We start from the raw sequence: 19,799 nt of genomic DNA, 5'->3' as shown, positions 1-19,799 counted from the left end.
TCCTCGGACCATTGTCGGTAGGTACTCACCACTGCAGACCGGGAGGAGCCCACAAGCCTTGTTGTTTCAGAGAAGCTCTGACCCAGAGCTCTGGCCATAAGAATTTGGCCCTTGTCAAAGTGGGTCAGGTCTTTGCTCCTGCCCATTTCTCCTGCACCCAACACGTTGATTACGAGAACTGATTGTTTGCTTACCATCTACTCTATTCAGACCTTGACATGTGCCCTTGTTAGGAGATGATTAACATTACTGGCTTCACCTGTGAGTGGTCATAATATTTTGGCTCATTAGTGCATATGCGTAAACACTTATGACATATGTGGCCACACTCACGCACACTCACATTTGTTGTAACCCTAATCATAAACCTACACTAGATTTCAAAAGACTACACATCCTTATTAAAAATACATTTGTAGTTTATGGGAAGGCTACATTTCAGACCAATCATGTCACATGATACCTTTAAAAAGATCTTGTAACAACAATATTTAAGTGAAAACAAAAGTGTGACATGATTTGTCTTGATTTTAGCCTTTACATAAACAAAAAGCTGCATTTTGAATAATAGTAGATTTTTGATGTCTCCTGTAAAGCTAATCCCAAGCCCAACTTTATGTTTTTCCTTATAGCCAACCCTTTACATTAAACTCACCCACACAAACTGTAATCCTGCACATAACCTGGTACAGATAAACAAACAACACACAAATTATTGGCCAGAAACTGCATGAAATTGGAAGCGATCGGATGATCAAAGTCAAATCTGAAACTGGGGACATAACTCGCACTACCATGTGTGTAAATAATAAATTCCGGTGGTTAAATTGATCCCTGTATGCAACTGAAATAGAAACAATCCGATCAACAAGCACAACCTTTTAGAGAAGTAATGTCCCATGCTCACACGCCAATATAATTCTGACACCATAAATAGGAATAAAGATACCGTAATACAATTTTGAACGATTCGTTTAAAAGAAATAGTGACTCCTTCAATTTTATTGTTTATTCAAAAGTTTGGCAGCGGATTTCTACAACATAACTTGCCTTGTACCCGGTCCTCCAGCTCAGTTATCCGATTATTGTCATATGTACATTCGCAGAGAAAAATAGACCAAGGCAGGAACTTCATAAAGACATGTTTATAACTGATAATTGAACCTAGACTATAATAATTAATATAGTTAGTTGATTACTGACATGGGGGGAAAAAAGATGAAAACAAGCACGAGCCTGCCTTTGCTTAAGTAAAAAATACTCATAAACGACTGACTCGGTCAGTTTTATCGTTCAATTGAACGGTTGTTTCGTTCATTTGTACGACTGGCAGGGGAGATCTACCCATCCCCGAATACGCTGTTAGTTTTACGTTCGCAAAGAAAAATAGATAAAGACAATTGCATTATAAAAACATGTTTGTAACAGATGGAGACATGGTAGGTCTAAAATAATTAACGTAGTAGTTGGTTGATTTTTATTATAAACACAAATGAAATCGTACACTGCAGTGATCCTTTGCCTAAGTAAAAAAGACTTGTGAACGGTTGTCAATTTGAGATCCGAGGCTATTCACAAAAGAACCGGGCTATAGCCCCAGGCACCATAGGCCTAACAACGCCACTGGTGTTCCTTATTGTTAAGTTAGCTAGATAGCTAGCTACAAGTATCCAGTCTACTACGGAGTAGAGGGAGTATGGCAGAGCAGGAAGTACTGTCCTTAATAGTTGTAGCTTATTTAAAAAGAGGAAACACTTTTTGATATACTAGATACTAGGGCTGAATGATTAATCAATTTAAAATCGAAATTTTGATTTGATACAATGTGATTAGCAAATCACAAAGGCTGCACATTTTTGTGTATCTGGCCCAGGGTTTAACTGTCATACCGTCCTTTTGTGAAAGTCATGCTCACCAAGTGTTCCCCTCCTGTACCAGTCATGCTCACCAATCAGAAGTGGCCCAAGATAACTGTGTATACGCCCACCAACCACAAACACCTGAAACCCAAGAAAAACTTTACATTTGTGGAGTAGGAAGATGGCCTCCGCTGTGCAATCCGCTGATTGGATTTAGTCCTGAAAAAAAGCAGCACTTCGGTGGTGTTTTGGATTTGACAGTACAGATGTGCCTCAAAGTAAGGTATTGTGCAAGGCCTGTCGTGGAATAGCCACAACCTCCTGAGGCAACACCACAAACGTTTATCAGCACTTGAAAAAGCACCACAGGCAGCTGTATAACGAGTGTACAGTCAAAAAGTTTAGTGATGCACTAGCCCAATCTGAGTCTAGTAGGCCTAAACAAACAAAAAGTTCAGACATTTGTGACAGTAACTCCTTATGAAAGGGGCTCAGGGAGGAGCGTGAGGCAACGAACGCCTTAACCTATTTAACTCTTTTATTCCAATTGTTTTAGAAGACCTTTTAGATATCACATCTAATTTAAAACCCTCCTTTTGCCCTCTAGACATTATAACACCCTGGCTGTTTAAATAATTTATTGGAAGAGTAGGCCCTGAACTACTCTCCATTATAAACAGTTCTCTCCGCACAGGTTGTGTCCCTGACTATTTTAAGTGCATGTGTCCAGCCTCTTCTTAAAAATCTCTCATTTTAATAACTACAGGCCAATTCCCAAGCTGCCCTTATCCAAAAATGTTGAGAAATTTGTAGCAAAGCAACTTTTACTGGTGGTGGAACACAATCTTATTTTTGAGAAATTCCAGTCAGGCTTTTGTCAGAAACAGTAACTGAAACTGCTCTTTTTAAGGTTACAAATGACTTGTTGAATGCTGACTCTGGAGAGTGTTCAATCTTGTTGTTACTGGATCTTAGTGCAGATTTCAACATCAAAGACCAGAACATTTTAATTGACAGACTTAGAAATCAGGTTGGGATCTTTGGGATTGCACTAGATTGGTTCGTCGTATAGAGCATTTGTATTGTCCAATAACAATTATGTCTTCCTCTGTCCTCTGTACCGGTGAATTTCGGAGTAAATAAAAAAATTCTTATCACTTTTAGGCACTACATGTCCCTGTACCTGATTACTTTAGTGACATGCACAACCCATATTGAACTGTTAGGCCTCTCAGATCCGCGGAAAAAGGACTTCTGGCTGTTCCGGAGTCTAGACTGAAAACTAAAGGGAACTGGGCCTTTGCTATACGGCCTCTGGAACAGCCTACCACAGAATGTCAGAGATGCTACGTCAGTGCATTCTTTTAAATCTTACCTAAAAAGTAATTTATATAGCATGGCTTTTATGAATATTTTAACATAGCGATTTTATATCTTGTTTATTCTTATTACTTCCTTTACTATAAAAAATATATATATATTTTATATATATATCTTATTATTTTAATGTATTTTTATTGTGTGTAAAGCACTGTGTAATTGTACTAGAAAAGTTATTTTATTTATTTTATAACGTACTTTTTCGCGAAAGACATGGTGTAACCAAAGGTGGGTTTCAAAACATCATCCAAACACTGAATAAAAGATATTCAATTCCCTTCCACACATACTTCAAATGTTAGAAAAAAGTTTAGATGGAGCTGATTTTTTATTCTATTATGCGTATTATGCCAAAACAATCGATTTGCGGTCAAGCAGGATGACCGAGCCATACCTAACACTCACCATATACTTCTTTAAGGATAACTTTCAGTTGAAGAGTCACTGCCTGCAAACAGCATACTTTCATGTTGACCACATGGTAGAGAATATTGCCCATGGACTCAGAGAGTCATGGTCCAGCTGGGGTCTGAATTAAGAGGGCCAGACGAGCATCACCACTGATATTGGATCAAACATTATCAAAGGTGTGGAACTAAATGAATGAACCAGGCTTAAGTGTTTTGGCCACAGGCTGCATCTTGTGATTGGTAAGAGTCTCTCTTATTTTCTTTTAGATATTATTGTATGAAAGCATCATACGTTGTAAATAAAAAAAAAATGATTTAATGTAATTAATTATTAATAATAACCTGCTTAACTATTTATTTGTTTTACTTATTGTAGTCGATTGTATTGCTTTCTGTGAAGCACCTTGCGCTCTTGCTAGAAAAGTGCTATGAAAGTAGGCCTAAAGTTGGTAATGGTCCCAGCCGAGCGGGACCGTTTGCAGGTCTGATTGTGGTTTTAGTCTTGTCATGTTTCTTGGACTTAAGTTGTTTCACATGTCATTATTTGGTCTTTCCTTGTCATCTTCCTTCCCGAACTCGGTTAATCAGTTTCATCATACTCACCTGTGTTTCCATTAATCTGTGTCCTATTTCCTCGTTTGCCTGTGTGTTTAGTTCTGTTTTTTTCTCCTCATCCTTGTTGGTTATGGTTTGGTTACAGTTCGTGTGTGGGCGTTTAGTCATTGCCTCCATATAAGTACTGCTCTACAACACTGTTGCCTTTGCTGACTACATCCCCGTGTGTAAAGACCCTATATTTCAACTCCAGCCCTGCCTGCGCCAGTTTCCTGCACTATAAAACATGTGACATTCATTATTATTGTTATTACATTTTCAGTCTGAAGAATCCATAACTGTACCTTACACAATTAATGTGTTTAATTCTGTGAAAGATTTCCCCAAAATAACACAGGCAACAGGGCATCGCAAACAGTGGGTTGGCCGTTTCTCTCACAGCTGGAAAAAAACCCTGACTTAGTAAGGCACTGCAAGAGTTAAATCTACCGGAGCACTCGTTGATTTCAGAGTGTCAAACAAGATGGGGCTCAAGGCAGAGGATGATTGGGAGGGTGTTGGAGCAGAACAGTGCCTTGTCTCAGGTCCTGTATGAAGACAGGAAGACATGTCACCTGGTCCCCACATGGCAGGACACAGATGTCCTCGAATGAATGAACAAAGCCCTGTGTCCTCTTCAGGAGTTTACAGACTGTAAGGGTGTCATACCTGAAGCCAGTCCTGCATCTCCTGAGGACATCAACTTTGGCTGTAAATCTCAAGGACACACCCCTTACCAAGGAAATAAAGTCAAGAGCCCTTGGCTACATGGGGGATAAATACAGCGACCCAGCCACAAAGGAGCTTCTGGACATCACTTTGTTCCTTGATCCAAGATTAACTACATAGGTGTAGAGAATGTCCCAGCCATCAAAGCAAGAGTGAAGATGAGTGAAAACAAGATGTCACATGCAATATTACTTATTGTATTTTGATTTTCTGGGTATTCTTTTTTTATGTTTGCATATAATGCCCAAATGTTCATAATTACATCACACTGCAAAACTTAACAGATCTCATCTCAGCTTTACAGAAGAGGGGTCATGTCAGTATAACGGACGCTGTGCTTTAAAGTGCAGCAGAGGCAGAGCCATCCACTGTGAAGGGAAAGCGGTAATTGGGCAGCTTCTTTAAGAGCAGCGCTTTGCCCCCTGCTTCATTCTCTGTGCAGTTGGAGGATGCCATGGAAGCTGAGCTGAACCACTACCTGATGACCACCATTGATGGAGAGGAAGATCCCCTGACCTGGTAGAAGTTACACAATGTAAACTTTCCAATGCTGAGCAAACTGGCTCGCAAATTCACAACCATTCCAGCCACGAGTCTTTCGTCAGAGAGTGTTTAGCGCTGGAGGCAATGTGGTCATCAGCGTTCATGTCTGAAACCAGCAAAGGTTGACATGTTGGTTCTCTCAACAAAAAATCTATAAAGAACACAATGAGCATTGAGAAGAAGTGGACGTGTAAGGGAACAAAGTATAAGATCTCTGTTGTTTAGAGTAATTAAGATTTTATTTGTTCTGCACTTCATCCTATAGTGGCAGCAATTTTCTTTTTGTTGAATGCGCAATATTTAGATATTTTGTGTAACATTAATATTCCTTTATCTATTATGTAGTGGTCGCTTTTTTGATCGTCATTCTGTGGTTTGTCCATTTATAAGCTATATGCTGGATATCAGTAAATAATGTTCTATTAATGACAGAAAAGTCCTATTAAATTCTTATTGGAATTATTTTATATTATTATAACTATTAAAATGAAATTATTTTTGTTAATTTGAACTTAACTTGAACATGGCTCAGCTGGAGTCTGGAAGCATAAAACCATGCTGATAATGACTTGTGGTTCTTCACTTTTGGATGCTTTCAGTGCACGTTTGATTGTCCAAGCCTTATGAAAATATTCAAACCCCTTCATTTTCTTCACATTTTGTTGTGTTATAGACTTCATTCATAACTGATTAAAGTATTTGTTTAACATCAATCTAAACAATACTCAATAATACTAACACTGAGCTCAGATACGTTCATTGTCTTTGATTGGAGTCCACTTATGGTAGATTCTATGGATTAGCTAGGATTTAGAAAGGCTCATACAAGTCTATATAAGGCCCCACACTTCACAGTGCATATCAGAACAAAAACCAAGCCAGGTCAAAAGAAATCTTCAGAGATAGATACAGCTCCGGAAAAAATTAAGAGACCACTGCACCTTTTTCTTTCCTTTCCAAAAAAGTTGAAAAGGAAGGTTTTGAGTGAAGAACAGAAGGTTTAAAATAAAGAGACGACTGCAAATTGAACGCTTCTGTTCTTCACTCAAAACTTTCCTTTTCAACTGTTTTGGAAAGGAAAGAAAAAGGTGCAGTGGTCTCTTAATTTTTTCCGGAGCTGAATGTGTGAAGGCATAGATGAAACTTACTGCTAAAGCTTTGAAAGTGCCCAGGAGCAAAGTTGGCACCATCATTGTAAAATGGAGGACGCTTGGAAGTGCCAAGACTCCTCCTGGAGTTGGCCACCCAGACAAACTAACAAACTGGGCAAGGAGGGCTTGGTGGGGGCTTGGTCTGGGTGGTGACCAAGGTCCAAAGGCCATTCTAAGAGAACTTCAGAGTTTCTCTGCAGAGATAGGAAAACCATCCAGAAAAACAACCATCTCTACAGCACTCTAACAATCAGGACTTTAGGGTAGAAGAGCTGGATGGAAGCCACTTCTGAGTAAAATGCAAATGACATCGGCCCTGAAGATCTCTGAGAGCATGAGGAAAATTATTCTCTGGTCTGATGAGACCAAAGTTGAGGTCTCATATTTGTCCTTACTATGAAGTGCTACATTTGGCTAAATCAATATGGTAAAGCATGATGGGGTGAGCTTCATGCTATAGGGAGTGGCAGAGACTGGGAGACAACAGGATTGATGGAAGGATCAATGGTGCAAAATACAGAGGTCACTGAAGAAAACCTGATTCGCAGCAAATAGGACCTCAGACTGGGGCAAGAATTCATATTCAACACGACAACAATTCCGAACCATACAGCCAAGACAAAGCTGGAGTGGCTTTGAGATGAGTCTGTGAATGTCCTTGTCCTTGCTCAGCCAAAGCCCTGACAGTAATGTGATTGAACATCTGTGAGAAAACCTGAAGATCGTAGTTCAGTGACACTCCCTATCCTATCTGACAGCACTTGAGAGGATTTGTAAAGAAGAATGGGAGAAACTGCCCAAATCCAGTTGTGTAAAGCTGGTAGAGGCATAGCCAAGAAGAATCAAAGCTGTGATCACTGCCAAAGGCAATTCAACAATGTACAGAATAAATACCCTGAATGTTTTTTATTTTCAATAAATTGTTTTTGCCTTGTTATCACACTTAAATAGATGGCATTTCTTTCAATAAATATTTCATTAAGTGTATAAAACAACAAAATGTGGAGAAAGTGAAGGGGCCTGAATATTTTCAGTATGTACTGTAAAAGCTGGTGTTGTTTTACATATAGGCTCAATCATCTCAATCAACAATAATAAAAAAGAAAGGCGTGGGGGTAGCACTTTCTAAATGTAAAAAAAGGTTTGGAAAACCCTACTTTAGAGCAATGACAATGACAGGTCTCTCGGTGGGAAGAGGAGGAATAGCTCCAGAGAAGTGTAGTTCCATAACAAGAGATTGAAGCAGGGAGTGCCTGCGGCATGCCTGTAGCACTGTAATGAAGTTTGTTGCTGGCATGCCCATGCTGAGCCGACCGGCCAGACTCTCCCAGACTCTACGGGGGACTTTCATCTGAATACTGCATCCTGCCACCTAGCTACCCAATTAACACCAAGCACTTTACCCTGCCGAGTCTCAGGAAGACTTCATGGTACATGGCAAACTTGCACCAAACGATCAAACGTCCTTTGATTTATGGACTCAGTACTGCAGTGTAATTCTCAAAGGAAGGATATTGTGTTTAATATAGAAAAAAATAAAACTCAGTTTCATGAAATAATTCCTCCCTCCTGCCTATCTCTCCTACAGTTTTGGATTGTTATGAGTCTTCTAGAATGCGACTTTCAAATTCTAAGTTCATGGACCACAAACAGATGTACAGGAAGATTCCTTCTGTTTAACCCATGGATAATGAGCAAATTACCATGTTGAGCAGGCTGATGTTACTCTGAATGATGTGTGTGTCCACTTGGCTATTTACTTACAAATATCGTAATCATCTCTTTACAGTCTACCCAGTGGTCATCAGAAGACACTGCATTAGCCCCATTTTGCTCCCATTAATTCTATGCATTCAAAACAAACAATGCTAAGCACAAGAAAGACAGACTTTTAAGCAAAGATGAACAAGGTATTCTGCATTCATGGGGCTTTATACAGAAAAGGATATTTGTTGTAGGAGAAAAAAGACTGATCTTCTCCGAAATGGAACATGATTCATCATTCATAAAATGTAAGGGTTGCATAACAAGGTTATTTTAGGAATGCATAGTTAAATTGCAAGTTGCTCGGATGAAGGATAACATTTACAATTTCCCAGTGCTACATTATGCATGTGCCCTTTCAAAGATGGGAAAATGTATATTTTCAATTTCTGCCCATTTTATTACATTAATGACATTTACAGAGTAGTATTAGTTTTTGAGTGGGGAAAATAGTTAAGAAATCAACCTTATTGATTGCATTTGTTGTGCCTTCTGAACTTTGCCCTGAATCAAGTCAGCCTGCTATAAGTGTAGCAGTTGATGCATTGGCTGGTAAGGGCATAATATGCTGGAAAACCAGCAGCTAACTGCTGTTCTTGGGTTTGTAAAGCAAACACATATATAAAAATGCCCACTTGCAACTGAACACAAACATTTAGAAGACACATAGTTGAACTAAAACTGATTTCTTGTTTAAAATCGACATTACTCAAAGGTTACTGAAAAAAGTGTGGAAGTGCCATCCACAGGGTATGGCATGGTGTTGTGAAATGGAGTGATAGCCTTCCTTCTTCAAGATCCCTTTTACCCTGTACAAATCTCCCACTTTACCACCACCAAAGCACCCCCAGACTATAACATTGCCACCGCCATGCTTGACAGATGGCATCAAGCACTCCTCCAGCATATTTTTATTTGTTCTGCATCTGTGAGCCAAACACCTTAAACTTTGTTTTTGTCTGTCCATAACACTTTTTTCCAATCTTCCTCTGTCCAGTGTGTGTTATTTTGCCTATCTTAATCTTTACTTTTTATTGGCCAGTCTGAGATATGGCTTTTTCTTGCAACTCTGCCTAGAAGGCCAGCATTCCGTAGTCACCTCTTCAAATTGACTAAAGTTTGGCCACCCCTTGACAAATAACATATTTTGATGATTTTTTTTATTGAAAAGATGTATACATACATACATGTAAACATAGTCTCTATAGGACATGGGGAAAAAAAACATTTTCAGCAACCATTATTGCGTAGTTACTACGTCATATATTAAACAACATTTTTTTAAAGAATTAAATGCATGTGCAAAGGTTTGGGCACCATACATATTACTTAGTAACACCCCCTCTGGCAGATATCACAGCTTGCAAACGCTTTTTGTAACTTGTTGAAAGTCTTTCAATTCTTGTATTTGGGATTTCCCCAAATCTCCCATTCGTCCTTCCAAAAGTCTTCTAGTTTTGCAATATTTTTGGGCCATCTTGTATGCACAGCTCTTTTAAGATACCCACAGATTTTCAGTGATATTTAAGTCAGAGGATTGTGTTGGTCATTCCAAAATCTTCAGCTTGCGTCTCGAGGTGGTCCATGGTGGATTTCGAGGTTAAGTTTCCTTCATTCATTATCCTGTTGTAGAAGCCTTCATTTATTCAGCTTCGGCTTTTATATAGACTGTGATATTTGCTTCCAGAATTTGCTGGTATCTAGTGTAATCCATTCTTCCCTCAACTCATGCAATGTTTCCTGTGCCACTGGCTACAACACAACCCCAAAACATGATACAGGTGTTCTTTTCATGAAAAGCTGCAAATGGTTTCTCTAAGCATACCTTTGCTGATTGTGGCGAAAGAGTTCTATTTTAACTTTATCAGTCCACAGCACTTGTTTCCAAGACACATCAGGCTTCTGTAGATGTTCCATTGCATACTTCTGATGTTGGATTTTATGAGGATGCAGGTAAGATTTTCTTCCACTGACTCTTCCATGAAGGTCTTGTTGGAGTAAGCATCCCTACACTGAGAAACGGTGCACCACCATCCCTGAGTCTGCTAAATCTCTTGCACGTTTTTGCAATCAAATGGAGGTTCTGATTTACCTTTCTGACCAGCATATGAGCAGTTCTCTCTAAGCGTTTTCTTGGACTTCCAGATCTCTTCTTCACCTCCACAGTTCCCCTAAACTGCCATCTCTTAGTTACATTTCACTGTGGAATGTAAGCTGACAATGCTTTGCTATCTTCTTGTAGCCTTCTGATGTATTGTGGGCATCAATAACTTTTCAGATTTTCAGAGTCTTACACAGCTGCTTAGAGGAACACATCGTTGTGGAGTGTTTGCACAAGGTTTGAAAAGTCAGTGTTTGTAAAGTTTTGAAATTGGCACTAGCTGACATGTCCTAATGACAATTGTTGACATCCCTCAGGCCTAACAAGCTGATTAAGCTGTGAGACCTTGTAAAAAGAATGAGACTTCTGAGGCCTATACCACCAAGCAAGTTCAACATGCCCAGGATTCCAACATGCCCAAGATCAGACTATAATTATAATTGTGCAATCCTTTAATATATATGTTGCTTAGCCTAGATTAATTCTTATGGCATGTAAGACAATTTTGGCTGTATTCTTTCAGTTGCAACCCTGGCAGTGTTAAGCGGTCTTGGGGGCAAATTAAAATAATAGAACAAGTGAAAAAGTGAAGTCGGAGAGAAAGATAGTCCAACCATGACGCCTGTGTTGTGTGAATATTTCTATATGTGCTAAAAATGAATTACCTATAATTGTCCAGCCTACTGCTTTTTGTGAAAACCTTTGGTGTCCATGTAGGCAATGTACCAGAATGACCAAAAAATGACTATCCTTATTTTTTCTTTACCTGAACGTTGATGCTGTGGAATGTCTTGCGATTAACAAAATCGCCTTCATTCTCACCCAGTAATGCTGTTATCGGAAAATGGGAGCAATCTATGGCACCAATCACTCTGGGGAACCCTATGAAATGAGTATGCTGTATTTAATATACAACTGTAAACGTCATAGGGTTTACATTATATGAAGCAGTCAACGTAAGTTATTGTCTACTTGCTATTTCATAAAAAATACCTCTTTAATAGACCACGTGGGCAAGCGGCCTGGGAACATAACAAACATATGAAGAAGTTCTGTGTGAGCAACAACCACCTCACGAATTGCGCGGCAGACCGTGTTTTTGCTTAGGTTTTCAGCATCACCCATAACACACATAAAACTATATGTAGCAAAAAAACGCAACACTATGCATATGGTCTGTGGAACTGTAAGCGCAATAATTCGATGTTTCACACTGGCTACATACGGCTCAAAAAGCTGACAAAGATACGTAATTCCCTCCGCTGAGAATCTATATCAGTCATAAAGATACTCATAAGAGAAAGCCAACAGGTTTTGTCGGTCTCTAAATATTCTTGCTTTTCTAAGAAACCCTCTAACAATCCACGCACCAAGCTCCATGGGATCTTCCAAGAATAGTGATGCCTTTGTCAATCGAGAACTGATTGCTTAGTAGACGGTGCTTTTATACTTGTTGAACTGTTATCTCGAATATAACCTGCTCCGGAGCAGGTTATAACTTGTGCATACAACTGTATATACAGAGGCACGTTTGACAGTTAAGGGATGTTAAGGCCAAATGTTGTCTCCAAATGTTTACCGAAAACATGCCCTAATATTGGAAGTGATTTGTTGTAAGATGGGGTAACAAGCCACCCTCCTAAGAACATTGTCTACTTGTGGACAGAAACATTTTAATGTTAGGGGGAAAAAGGTATGTGGATGATGATTAGGCTTAGGAGAATAAACTATAAGGGAACCAAATGAATGCAATTTATCCTTTCTTAGATATTTCCTAGAAAATAGTTTTTTGTACTGGGGTAACAGGGGGGCTTTTCCCCCAATAGGGTTATACACATTAAAATCCATTTAATCTGTTTTATGCATATATTTTTTTTTAAGTAATACTATTACAGTTAGCAAGCACAAACTGAGCTTGTGATTGTACAAATGCCATGCATAAACATAAAGGGGGTAATTATCCTATGGAGGCCACTTACCCCTTGTGCGCAGTTACACCGAACACACTCATCCAACATATTACTACTATATTTAAAAAGTATACAACATTTTCTCCCTGAACAAGTGGTTTATTTATCTGAAGGCTTTACTACTTGTACATAAAATGTATAGATCTAACCTAATTTAAACATATTTGTAAATACATTTAAAAAAAAGAAAAATGGATAAACTTATATCCAAATCATATTGTGGAACCATGTCCAAACGTTGTGATGATCAGTGGCAACCAGGGAAAGTGTTGTGCAAAAAATTTGGAATTACATGGGGGTATGTTACCCCAGGGGGCAAGTTATCCCATCCTACCCTATTGTCACCTTTGATAAGATGAGTTAACGAAGCTGTAAAAAATTCCCAACTCAGGTGGTGAGTTATATTGAACTCATTCATTATTCAAGGGAATCAACAAACATTACACATTTCTCAGATTATAAATTGATTTTCCCCAAAAAAAGTAGTTTCAAAAGGTTTGCCACATTTGTTTTCAGTACTTTGTGCACCCTCCAAGGATATCAGCATTGAGCCTTTTCCTATAATTTCTTATACCATAAGGAGAACACATTTGAAGCATTTTTAGGACCATTTCCACACACAGAATATTACCACAACCTTTTGTTGCCTCTGTGTTTGAATGGATACGTGTCTCTAAACTTTTGACTGGTACTGTGTGTTTTTGTTTTATTTTTCAGCTGTTTTCACTGTTTTATTTGTAAATGCTTGACCTGTTCTCACCATTTCCTTTCAATATTTTATATGGCTGACGGTACTACCACTGGTGCCACTGGGCTAGATGAGATGGGCTAGATGAGATGGACACTCTCCTATCATGGAATACTAAATTGATGAATACCCCTGTCAATAAGTTTAGGATCTTCTCTCATTTGAAGAAGCTAAATGCATATGTGATATTTCTGCAAGATCCTCGTTTACGCATTAAGGATCACTCATGGCTACAGTACTCCAGGTTTAGTCAGGTTTCCCATTCACACATAAATTCCAAGGCCAGACTAAACTGGTCTTCTCTCATGCGCACCACTCATTCTCCCCTCATTCTTAATTACATTTTTTTTATTGACCGTGGGTTACTCCCAAATGTGAACTGAATATTTACCAATCATATTATCTCACCATGGTCCCCTGGCCCTTGACATAGTTTTTCTGAAATGTCCTTGTTTCCTCCCTGTTGGAGATTCAACACTCATCTATCTGATGCGGTCTGCTGTGACCATATCTCCACTTCCATTGATCATTTTATTTTTTCAAATCAGGCAAGCACTACTTCTCACTCTCTCTTGTGGGAGTCTCTTAAGGCCTACCTCAGGGTTGAATGGGAATAACGTTTTGCTGTTCTTAAGAAATTTGGATTAGGAGACAAATTTGGCTCATTGATCTGTCTCTTAAAGACATCTTGTATACAATTGTACCAATGAGATCTGTTCTAATTATTTTGCCCAGGAACATTGGACTACGCATTGGACTAGGTTGACCTCTGTCCCCTTTATTATTTCCCTTCACTATTGAGCACCTTTTGGTAGATTTGCCTGCAACTTCATCTTCTCAGGGTGTATCATGAGAGGGGTTGAACATAGAGCAAATCATCAGTATTAAATGAAAACCTATGTCAGTTACCCTGCAACCTGCTTACCTTCTATACTATCTATTCTGGAGAACTTTGGCTCCTTGTATGTTTACGAGCTAAATCTCCAGAAGACGGAGTACTTCCCAATCAATCCAGCACTGCTACAGCTCAAGTTGACTATCTAGCCTTTCCAAATCAGCTGATCTATTTTCACATACTTCGGGTGATTGTAACTTGTTCACTACCTGCTCTTTTCTCTGCAAACTTTGTTCCCGTTTTTGAGTAAATGGATGTCTGACTTTCTGAGATATGGTAAGGTACCACTACCACTTATATGGAAGAGTAATCTGTTAAAATGAAGTCAGCCCAAATTCCTTTATCTATTTCATTCTATCCAATTGTTTTTACCAAATTCCTTTTTAAAGACAATTAATCAGACCTCTTAATTTGGAGATGTAAGGTACCCAGAGTCACTAGACCTTTGCTTCAGAGGGCTTGCACTTCCCAGCTTTGTATAGTAGTACCGGGTTGCCAATTTAAAAAAAAAATGCCATTCTGGTTGGATGCTCCAGCTAACCATGGTGCCACATTGAGACATGATCTTGCATTTCTACCCCTCTTCCCATTTTCCTCTGTTCTTCTTTGCCGGAATCTCCCTCTTGCTATACTGGAAATTTGGCAGCACCTTCCACACTTTCAAAGTTCAAAAAACTTTCAAATTTTTCTCTGCCCTAATAGATAATGCTTTTTATCTTTGGACAAAGAAGAGCACTATGACGTTCAAAGATTTTTATGACAATGGAATTTTTTTGTTTTCCCAATCTGGCCTCTAAATGCTTTAACCCCCTCTCAATTTAAGTGAGGCATTGTGTCTTCTCTCAGTTTTCAGGCTTTCCCGCACCACCCCCTGAGAAACCCTGAGATAATATATTGTATTCACTACCTCGACAGAAATAATTAATTGCTCAGAACTATTTGGGTACTCTGTCATTGGAAAAGCATTCCACCAACAGAACGATATCTGCTTTGTACCGGGAGATGGGCACTGAATTTACACAGCAGTGGGATGAGGCGATTGACCGCGTACACTCCACATCTTGTGCTCGTCTTAACCTACAATTCAAGTTTGCTCAAGTCATAGAGTTCAAGTGTAGACTGGTTGAAATGTATCCAAATGTAAATGATGAGAGTGATATGTCATGTCTCCTCATGTGACCTTAATCATCATGTTGACTCAATACCTTAGAAATATTGAAAATATTTTTTCCAAATTTTGTCTGAGGTTCTAAAAATGCACCTGCAACCATGCCCCCTGATAGCTGCTGGTTGGTCCCCAAACAGGCAAATATTGTTGAATTTGCTTCCCTACAGGCTCGATGCAGGATTCTTCTCCATTAAAAATAGGTTCCCTCAGGGGTTCCAGAGCTGGTTTAGCTGGCAAATTATGGCATTTTATATTATATTATAATGCTTTGCAGAGGCTCCCCACTGATGTTGTGCTTTAGGTTTGGATTTCTCATATCTTTTTTTTCTCTATTTGCATGTGTTTGTTTTATTGTTTTATATTAAAAAATATATTTTAATGATTATTGTCTTGACTCTGTGTTGAGATGTGTTGTGTGTGTATTTTGCGCGTGTGTGTGTGGGTGGGTCAGGGGCTGTCAAGGGTACTGGTTGAGCTGGGTTGGGATGGAGGGTTGTGAACAGGGGTGGTTGGGCTGAGGGTTGTTTGGTGGGACGGGGAAAAAAGCAAAAGGAACGAAAACTGAGGCAAAATTGTATTTTCTATATTGCCCAGTATTGTTGGTGCCCTGTTGGTGTCTCTCTGTTCAATAAAAACTTGAAAAAAAGTTGACTAGTCTTGCCAGCTAAATCTTTAAACATGAATACACAACTTGCATAACACTAATAAACCAACACTAGGTATAAAAAGTCACCACACCCTTATTGAAAATGCATTTTGTGTTTATGGAAAGGTGATTATTAAGAACAATCACCTTTAATAAGATTTGGTAACAGCAAAATTAATGTAAACACAAATGTATGACATGATTTGTCTTGATTTCAGCCTTTATTTTCAATAGGGGTGTGTAGATGGTTGATATCCGCTGTAAATGTAGTCCCAATTGTATGTTTTTTCCCCAAACCCAACTCTTAACCTGGAAATCCAATTTAAACCCACCCACACCATGTAGTCCTGCTAACAACCTGGTACTGGTACCCGGTGCACATATTTTCTCCATTACAACTGCTAATGAAAAGATTCCTTGTGATAATACCTTTTTTCTTAACTTTCTAATTTTATCTATGTTATTATATTCAGATTCACTTCTATTATATTTAATTCAAATTCTTGTATTTAAAATGTAATTTTGTACTCTTTGAGATATCCTTGGAGAGTATGGTCAAATCCTGGAGAATTTGTATGGTGACAAGGACTGATCCAGTGTTCAGACTAAGGCAACCAGCCACCCTTTAAGCGTACCTATCCAGCTAGCAGCTACATTTGTTCAGCAACAAACATGTACATTATTGGCCTGAAAACTGCATTGATTTGGGAATCATCAAAGTCAAATTTGAAACTGGGGATATAAATCACAGTACCAAGGACATAGTGTAAATAAGAAATTCCAATGGTTAAATTGATTCCTGTATGCATCTGAAGAAGCAATCCATTCAACAAGCACAACGTTTTAGAGACGTAATGTCCCATCCTCCCATGCCAATTGAATTCTGACACCATAAATAGGAATGGAGAATCTCAATTAAACAATAAAAAATCCTGAGAGATTTCATTTCTTTATCCAAAGATACAGTAATATTTCTCTTCGTGGTGTTGATAAGGCAGAATGCCTACAAAACTCTGGGATCATCAATAGTTATGTTACAGTGACGTCTATGTTGTTAATAGTGAAATTTGTATTATATGTTATCACACTTTACAATCAAAACATAGCCTCAACGCAGTGCCAATTAGGGTTGTTTTGTAAATGCCAGGGTAAATGCCAAAGGCATTCATTTAAAAAACCCATAAATGGCAAATAAACTAAAGACCTTCTCTTGACGTAACCTGTTGAGCAACAGTCTATGAACAGTATATGAACCTGTTAGTTTTGAGGCATTTATCAGCAGGTTTATCCTGGCTGAGATGCCAGAATTATAAGGTCATACTGAAAAGTGCTTGTTGTACTAAACCTGTGAAGGATGGCAGTTGGATAATGGAATGCAACTGTATTTATTTTTTTATCTTAATTTGTGTCTCAAAAAAAATTTAAGAAAGAAAATAGCAGAGACACTGCTTTCTGCAAATAATAAGCTCCCTGAACCACAGAAAATTGGAAATCTTAAATCAAAGGATCAGCTTCTCATTCAAATTCAAAGTCTGTTATAATAATTCAACAATGGTTTAACAGGAAGCTGGTATAATTTAACAAATGACTACTTTATTTTTATCATAAAAAAGGTATTGATCTGCTGAAATATCATAGCCTGTTTGAAGCGTTGCATTATAGGTGCTATGAAAAAGAGTTAAATCAAAACAGTATCATTTTTCACACATTTCAAAAACATTTCCCCCATTTAATCTGTACATTTCAGAAGCAGTTCCTTTATTCCACCACTTGGCACTGCACATACACATGGTCATGGCTGTGTGTAAATTTACAAACACTCTCAAGCAAACATACATATTGATAAGTTCTATTTTATCTATTTATCTCAAACACAGATGACACACAGATTGGTTGGTTATTCTCTAACTTTGCTATAAAATGAAATCGAAAGAAACGCGAGAAAACAAACAATTAACCGGCTACACAGCTACTGCAACGCACCACACTACTTAGCAATCAGGACAGGGTTGCTGTTGTAATCTAAAAGATATTAGCAACATTTTACAGCATAAAGAAGTATGGACAAAACAAAACGTATAGCCACAGTTTATTTCTTACTCACCTCGACATCATTATCACTTTCAAGTATGTTTCTTACCTCGTATCACTGAACAACATCATGGTGTGGTGAAGTCAACCGTAAATCTCAGGAATTTGAGTCTCAGGCTCAGCTTGTCAACTTTTTTGTAAACCGTGACTACATTTACGGATATAGTCGGTGCAATTACGTACGCTATCAACATTTCCCTAGTGCTATAGGTCCTTTTATGTTGCTTCCTATTACGTTGCTTCCTATTACGTTGCTTCTTAACGTTTCTCTTATGCAGGTCCTTAACGTAATTGATTAAAAATAAGAAAATTACAAATAACATTTACGGTTAATGGTTACATTTCATTTAGGTTTAAGGTCATAGGCATCACAGTACTGGTGTTAGGATTAAGGTTAGGTTACGGTTAATATATGGCATCACAGTACTAATATCAGGGTTAAGTTAAAAGTTAAGGGAAAGATTACAAAGACAGAAAAACGCCAGTCTAATAAAATAATTCTGCAACACAAAATGTCTCGCCTCTCACTGGAATAGATTAAGACCCGAATGTATTGTAATCCTAGCAACGCCTCTGGTAGTCATTATGGACCATTGTACTGGAATATGTTCATGTTGAACGTATAGTAATCACAATGCAGATTAGTTCATACTGAAATATTTACAGATGATTGTACTTCCTGCAGTGATGCGTTGGGAACATAAGTTTCACTACCGATATTTCACTACCGATATATCAAATATTGCCATGTCAAGATGTGCCATGCTAATAGACTCCTAACCCAAAAGACTGAGTGCTGTAATATAATCAAAAGGTGCTTCAACAAATTATTAGTTTAAGGGTGAGCACACTTATGCAACCAGGTTATTGTGATTTATTTAATTTTTTTCTCAAAGATTTAAGTTTGTTTTTCAATTGAATTGTTCACATTATAGATCACATTAAAGGTGGAAAAAGTACTAACATGATTTATCTTTGTCTCATTCCTTAAAATCACACAAACCTGCCATTTTAAGGGGTGTGTAGACTTTTTATATCCACTGTATATTGGTTTGTGTCATGTTGTGCCTGATAAGTTCTGTGATGTGGAAAACACATCCAGTCATAGAACAAATTCAACAATATCCATTTGTTGAGCTTAGTAGGCAATAAATGAAATGTATTGAAAATGAATTAATCTGTCTGTTACAAACCCTGTGGCTCTAGTAGTCTAGGGTGGATTGTACAGAGAACCGTAACATAAAACTAATTCAAAGTGGTGGTGTACAGTCTATCAAAAAGGGTATGTATCTCAAGAGTGTCTATGTCCATGTGGAGTAAAGCAAAAGAGTCTCTCTGGGAGAACCAACTGACTGGGATTTTAAACCAGGGGATAGAATAGATTTATAGAATCTTCTTGTAGGTAATGTCTTTCCCAAAAACCTTTTCAATTAAATGTTAACTAGAAAGATAGGATGGTGTAACACAGTCACAGGCAACAGTTGAAACAAATGGGTAGGTAATTTAGAAGATTGTATGTACTTGCAGTACCAGTCAAAAGTTTGGATACACTTACCCATTCAAGTGAATGGGGAGGTATGTCAAAACAATTGACTGCTACAATATACTGAAGGGCTCTTCCTTTCCATTTTGTATGGTTCCAAAAAACTGTTAGAGAATGATGTGAAAAGTTCAAAACATTTTTCATAATGCAGAATCTCTATGCCTGGGCATTGCAATCTCTTTTTACCATTCATCTAGGTTATACAAA

At 38.2% G+C, this 19,799-nt stretch overlaps 1 protein-coding gene across 1 annotated transcript in view; it reads right to left on the bottom strand.

Annotated features, from left to right (window-relative positions):
* The window catches only part of tenm1 (teneurin transmembrane protein 1), a 228,936-nt gene extending 210,493 nt beyond the window's left edge, over positions 1–18,443 (bottom strand). Inside the window, 1 exon segment of the mRNA XM_020048425.3 lies at positions 18,099–18,443. The gene's annotated coding sequence lies outside the window, so the exon portion shown is untranslated.
* Positions 18,444–19,799: the final 1,356 nt, after the last annotated feature.

The sequence above is a fragment of the Esox lucius genome, chromosome 7, assembly GCF_011004845.1.
Source record: "Esox lucius isolate fEsoLuc1 chromosome 7, fEsoLuc1.pri, whole genome shotgun sequence".
Classification (NCBI taxonomy): domain Eukaryota; kingdom Metazoa; phylum Chordata; class Actinopteri; order Esociformes; family Esocidae; genus Esox; species Esox lucius.
The sequence above is the reverse complement of the archived record's forward strand: the minus strand, read 5'-3'. Positions and strand labels throughout refer to the sequence as shown.